Raw genomic sequence first — 7,011 nt, 5'->3', positions numbered from 1 at the left:
AACTATTTAAAATTAATTAGTTGTCTATAATTTAGTTTTAATTTCAAATTAACTTCATTATACATATTGTCATGGTTCTGAAAACCGGACCGGACCGGCCGGTTCAACCGGAAAAACCGGAAACCGATCACCTAGTCGGTCCGGGTAACGTAAAAAACCGACTGGCAAAAAACCGGTTGAAAAACCGGTTGAACCGGCGGTTAACCGGTGAACCGGAAGAACCATTCGGTTTTTTAGCGGTTTTTAGTTTGAAAACTAATATGCTAAACGACGTCGTTTTGGCTTTAAAAAAAAAAAAAAAAAAAAAGAGAAAACGCGTAAATGGAAGGAAGCCCTAATAGCAATCAGTTTCCACTTTCCACTCTCCAGAGCTCGAAATCACCAGCACCCAGCCAAGCTCGAAATCACCCAAGCTCGAAATCACCAGCACCCAGCCACCCACAGCCATCAGTGAAGCCCACCGCCATCGCCATCGCCACCGCATCCCGCAGCCAGCCATCCACAGCAGCAACGATGTTGACCACCGCAACCACCACCGCGTCCTGCTTCTCGCCGAGCCCGCCTCCTCTGTCGTCCTCGCCGAGCGTCGCCTTCTGAGGTTCTGTGTTTGATTTTGTTTGCGATTTTGCCTTCATTAGTGAATTTGTTTTTGATTGCTTCATGATTTTTGTTTACTGCTTCTGATTTTTGTTTGCTGCTTCATGAATTTGATTTTCTTTGATTTTTTTTATTTAATTTCTGAGGTTATTTGTTCATCAGTGAATTGGGTTTTGATTGCTTCATGATTTTTGTTTGCTGCTTCTGATTTTTGTTTGCTGCTTCATGAGTTTGATTTTCTTTGAATGTTTTTGATTTATTTGCTGAGGTTATTTGTTCATCAGTGAATTGGGTTATTTGATGCTATAAATATCATATAAATGCTAATTCTGTATGATTCACAATTATATTATAATTATTGATAATTTTAGGATTAATGAGTTGTGCACTTGTGCTCTCGAATTTATTGAAATAGGTTGAACATACAAAATGAATGAGGGGTTCTGTAATGAGTTGCAGGTATTGGTGGCTCTTCAAGCGGCGCTGACCGTTATTGGTAACTTCACAATGTGCATTGCTGCTTACAGGATATACAAATCGTCCAGCGAAGGCTCCAAGAATTTTTGAATGAAAAAGTATGTGTATATATACTTTGAATGGATGTCCTACTCTTCTCTTGTGTTGATTCTGATTGCTAAACTATATCTTCCATGAACATGCTGATCATTTACCAAAATATGTTGTTAGACAACTATAGAATAGTCCCATAGGCAAAGGCATAGGGTTCACATGATTACTTGAACTCTTTTCATTACATTGAAAAATAAAGCTTTTCAAAGCTACAAGTTTGTTCAGTTTAAGAATCAAAACACAGTACCTTATTACTTGTGAAAGTATTTTAGTAAAGATTTTGCCAAGGTATTAGTTAAGAATTGTAAATAGAAAATACTCAATAATAATCATTACATTTGAAAATTTCAACATATATTTTACATCTCTAAGATCAGCTTTGTGTGTGTTTAGATAAACTACAACTTACTAGGGTAGTGGCTGGGGTAAGCTTTTGTAGAACTCATTCGAAATAAACTTTATTGGAGAAATGTAAAGCATGTGTTATATATTGAAGCAAATGGCATTTGCATGCAGCCTTCCACGAGATCAAGTAAGCAGAGAAGTCCCCTCCAAAATGGTTTGAAGATGTGGTCCATTTCTTTCATAATTCACATGTCATTTTTCTTTTCAAGTAAAGAAAAGCCATCCCATCTTGTCTACCCTCTAAAAAATCCATGCCACCCCATAAAGATAATGAAAGCATTCATAATGGCTCATCAGTCACAAGTCAAAGTGTCAAACTTTGATCATCCACATGGACCTAAACTTTGATGTTTGAAGTTGTTTGTGAACCTCTAATATTAAGTAATGAATAATTTATTACGTGAAATTTTAAATTTTGTTAAGTTAGAAATTATTGAATTTATATATTTAAAATTATTTTTAAGTTTTTTAATAATTTTATTTAATATTTAATTAAACCGGTTGAACCCCGGTTGAACCCCGGTCGAACCAGTGAACCATTGAACCAGTGACCTCACCGGTTTATTGACCGGTCCGGTTCTCGCAACCTTGCATATTGTATAAAATATACATTGTCTCCTCATACTTTTCCTTTTTAAAAACTTTAAATTTATTACAGAATGAAATCAAAATCTTTTAAATTTTACTAGATTAAAACTCAGTAAAAGAAAAAAACTTTAAAAAAACCAAAATAGAAAAACCAATATTTTATATACCAAAGACTTATATTTATACCTAATTAGAGAATAGGTAGAACGATTTCTTTCAACTTCATTGCCACCTTTTGGAAAAAAAAAGAACCAAGAAGCGTGGTTGGTTAATTGGAATTCAGAAAAACCCACATTGTTTTCGCTTTTTCTTGTGTTTCAAATGTCAAACATACAGTTTTCAAAAGTGAAAATTAAAACATATGAGTTGTTAAGGAACAAACAATTAATTCATCACTGTCAATCTCTTTCCCCACCTAAATAACCAAGAAATAATAATGGACTTTCAAAATAATTCTTTGTATATATAGGGTAACGTTTGAACATGCATTAACTAACTTCTTGCCCATTTTACGCAATGATCCATGGTTTATTTAATTTGATGATGTGGCACTTGTTTACCTATTCATGGTGGGTAATGTTTATTAATTATTATGAAGTATTAATGCTGAACTTTTTGGCACTAACTTAACACGCAAAACTATATTCTATTTCTAGCCCATGGCGCTTTCTCAATTCTCATGCATATTTGGCGCCAAGAACAAAATAGACTTTAGGGTAACACATAATCTAAGGAGTAGGTGTAGCAGAAAAATGAATCCTCTCTATTTTTTTTAATACTTGAGAGAATAAAGTGTGATTTTTTACCTTTAATTTTATAAGTGAGACAACAAATAAATATAAAAGAGAAAGAGCAATAATGAAGGATGAGATTAAACATTGGACACCATCCAATTTTTTTTTCTATTAGAGATGATCCACTCCCATGTAGCGGTGCCAATAAGTAGAGTAGGATATGATTTAGATTTAATTCTAACTTTATTTGTGAATTGAGATTTTTATATAGGTGGATACTACCATGAAAATTTTATAATTGTCTTCATATGAAAATATTTTCTTTTAATCTTTGGATGATGGATTGCATGGTTAGATTTTGATATGTTCTAAAAGTGTTGTCTTTGTTTAAAGTATGGCTAAATAAATAAGTTACATTTTTTAACAAAGCATCTTCATGAAAAGATATTTTTGCCATCTTCATTTGAGTAGTTTCCTTTTATATAAACTTAACTCTAACTTATTCATGGGTTGAGAATATTTCAATCCTAACTTTATCTATTATTAACCTGTGAGTACTCGATCCTATTAGTGGGTTACCAAAAAGTTGCAACATTATTATATATATAACTTGATAATAATTTAAAATAGAATTGATTTTTATGTAAAAAAAAATATTAAATTATTAATTAATGACCTTTTCTTAATAATTAAGAATCTTTTACATTTAGTGAGAAGTTTTTTATTTAACATCTATTTAAAATATATTTTTATATAAGTATATAATATATACATATATAAGATATAAGTTGGTCAAATAGAATTGAAACTCAACCTGCACCATATCTTACCTGCAACTAGATTAAATTGGATTGGATACCTGTGGATAAAGTGTGTGGATAAGGTGCATGTTACTATCCCTAAATAAGTGTGACGTGCTATAAAAATTTGTCAAATAAAAAATATTATATATACATAAAAATTAATTATTATACATATTTATATATTATTTAATTTATTTTTAATATATATGTTTTTGGTGATTTTTTTTTGGTGACTTTATTTTTAATATATATATTTATATTAATAATTGATCTAATAATTATTTTTTATCTTTACGTAACATTATTGATGTTAGATAGAAATTTTATTTAGCAATTTTGAAACCTCATCAATGGTTGGTGTGGCAAAAATCTTTGTGGAGATGACTTTGCAATTGTCGGAAATTCGGAATAATTGCCACAAATTTTATTTGAAAGCAACATGTTATTTTTTTCCCCTTAAAAAAACGGTGTCGCTTCATAACGCTACATTTTGGAGTAATTTAACGGTGTCGCTTCATAACGCTACATTTTGGAGTAATTTTTTGGATCCCGCTAGGAAGACAATGAATTATTTGTACAATGTGTATAATAGGACTATTGAGTTATAAAATGAACATCCCCCATACTATCTAGAATCGAACTCTTGACCTTTCGGATCTAGCGTTCTAATACCATATTATGATACCACTCATCCCAAAAGCTTCAACTAATCAAAAAATGTAGCACTAATGATTATATCTCTAATACTCCCTAAACTTTCATTGTACACATTGTATAAATATTCCATTGACTTCTCATACTTTCCCTAATTTTTTTATCTTCAAAAATGTGTTTGCGTTGTTTTTAAATCGCTACAATTTGCGATGCTATATTGAAAAACAAATTATGACAACAAAGTCAACAACCTCTAGTGCTAATTTTTTCCCTTCGTTGATTCATGCAACAATTTTGAACATCACTGTTCTGTGTTCTCTCAGTGCGTACATAAGATAGAATTTATTTTTTTGATACTTATTTAAATAAACGAGTGAGTTAATTATTTAACTAATTAAAATTGGTTTCACACAAAATAATTTAAAAGTATATCATATGCTTCAAATAGCTTGTAGTTTGGGAAAATGAAAATATCAACATACATTACACTACAATGTATCTTCTATCAAATTAATAATGTTGCCAACTTAGCATTCACCTTATGAATATATACTCATCATTTGGTCTAAAAATGATATTGCATCGAAGGGCGGAGTTTGGTCACACATAAGGAGGGGCTAAAAATAATTAATTTGACAATAAAATAACATTAGAATAAAAAATTTAAGAGATTACATTAAAACTTATATAAAACAATTAAAATTTAGGGGATCATGGTCTCCCTTGGTTACTATGAGGCTATGCCTCTGCTTGCATGTTGCATCTCTTCTGTCTTTTTTATTTTTTATTTTTTAATGTTTATCAAAAGAATTTATTTTAATTATTTTTAAAATTTCCTATTCAAATTTATTCTTTTAATATATCTATCATGCTCACAATTTTTAATAGATTAACAAAAGATTTGAACCACTTAAATTTATCATAGTATCTATAAAATTATTATTACTATTATAGATTTTTGGCTTTTTTGTTTAAATAAGTTTTAAAAAATATTAATTCACAGAATACGCATAGATAGAAAGTTGAAACAAAATACGCATGACCACTTCAGGAATAGTATACACAAAATAAAATTGCATTCCATTCCAGGACAGGCGCCAGCAAAATGGAACTGGCAGGATTGACTGCGCAGTTAACATGCTATTCCAGGTGAGGCAGACACGAATTAAACGACCTCAGGAGAGACAGATGCGAATTAGACGACCTCAGGGGAGGCAAACGCGAATTGGTCCAAGGCAGACGCGAATTTAATTTTCATTGAATTAAGCTAGCTAAGGATTGTTATTTCTATAGCCTATGATGCAATTGTATAATTCAGAAGTGCAATGTTATTGCATTTAATGTGTTGAAACATTTTTTGAACTAGGACGGTTTGAGGTTACAAAAATTGATTCACAACCTTAGGTTTATAATTTCTAATATTCTTCTTTTCAACTGAGATTTTTGGTTTATGTTGAACAACATTTTAATAACGGATTTATTGGTTTTGTGCTGTGGGTGATGAGAAATATAATCTTATAGTTATTCCTGGCTAATAATATAGTAGGTAATGAAAACAATTAAGGTAGTGTTTGGTGAAGAGACAGAGATTAAAAGACTGAGATTGAGAGACAAAGACGGAAAGACTGAGACTGAGAGACAGAGACTAAGAGACAATAATTGAAATAAATCTCAGTATTCTGTTTGGTGCAAAATGGGAGACAAGAATTGAAACAAGAATGAAACTCTAATTTAATTTACACAAAGGGTAAAATTGGAATTAATTAATTGAAATGAGAGTATTTTAGGTATAAAATGTTATTAAAGTTTCAGTCTCCATCTCTAAAAATTTCAGTCCCCTGTGTCCCTACTTTTTGGAGGTACTAAAATACTGAAATTTTAGAGACAGAGACAGAAATTTTAGTACCAGTCTCTGAACTAACAAACACGATACTGAGTCTCAGTCTCTGTCTCAATACCTCAAAACAAACGCTACCTAAGAGACAAGAGACTGAAATAAATTTCTGTATTCTGTTTGGTGTAAAATGAAAGATAGAAATTAAAACAAAATAAAGCTCTAGTTTAATTTGCACAAAAGGTAAAATTGGAATTAATTAATTGAAATCAGAATATTTTAGGTATAAAATGTTATTTATTGTTTCAATCTTTGTTTCTAAAAATTTCAGTCCTTTGTGTCCCCATTTTTTGGAGGTACTGAAATACTGAAATTTTAGAGATAAAAACAGAAATTTTAGTACGAGTTTCTGAACCAACAAACATGATACTGAGTCCCAGTCTTCCAATTTTTGTCTCAATACCTTAAAATAAACGCTATCTTAAGTACTTTAGTTGAGGTATGGCTTATGATTCATTAGTATTTTATTTTGTGTTTTGTACTTTACTGTTTTACATTATTTTTAACAAAATAATCATAATAATAACGATGATGATGATGATTTAATTAAAGTTTTATGACCTTTAATTTTTGTACTTAAGTTAGATTAAAAAATCATTTTTAGCCAAATTCTTTTGTGTTGCAGCTATTATATTTGTTAGAGCATTTTTACAGGTATGGTCAGTAAAATCTATTGGAACAAGATTATTGAATGCATTGTGCCGAACCTCAAATTGAAGCCAAGTAAAAGATTATGTTGTTTCTACCTGATAGATATTACATATTA

General features: G+C 30.7%; 1 long non-coding RNA gene and 1 other non-coding gene across 2 annotated transcripts; both read left to right on the top strand.

Annotated features, from left to right (window-relative positions):
• Positions 1-315: 315 nt before the first annotated feature.
• Positions 316-1,978, top strand: LOC114926023 (uncharacterized). Its single transcript, XR_003816130.2, has 3 exons — positions 316-598; positions 1,057-1,172; positions 1,684-1,978. It is a non-coding gene; the product is annotated as an uncharacterized lncRNA (long non-coding RNA).
• A 3,665-nt stretch (positions 1,979-5,643) lies between these two features.
• Positions 5,644-5,730, top strand: LOC112781813 (small nucleolar RNA snoR20a). The gene has a single exon (XR_003192570.1). It is a non-coding gene; the product is annotated as a small nucleolar RNA snoR20a (small nucleolar RNA).
• The last annotated feature ends 1,281 nt before the right edge of the window (positions 5,731-7,011 follow it).

Source organism: Arachis hypogaea, chromosome 19 (assembly GCF_003086295.3).
Source record: "Arachis hypogaea cultivar Tifrunner chromosome 19, arahy.Tifrunner.gnm2.J5K5, whole genome shotgun sequence".
NCBI lineage: Eukaryota > Viridiplantae > Streptophyta > Magnoliopsida > Fabales > Fabaceae > Arachis > Arachis hypogaea.
The sequence above is the reverse complement of the archived record's forward strand: the minus strand, read 5'-3'. Positions and strand labels throughout refer to the sequence as shown.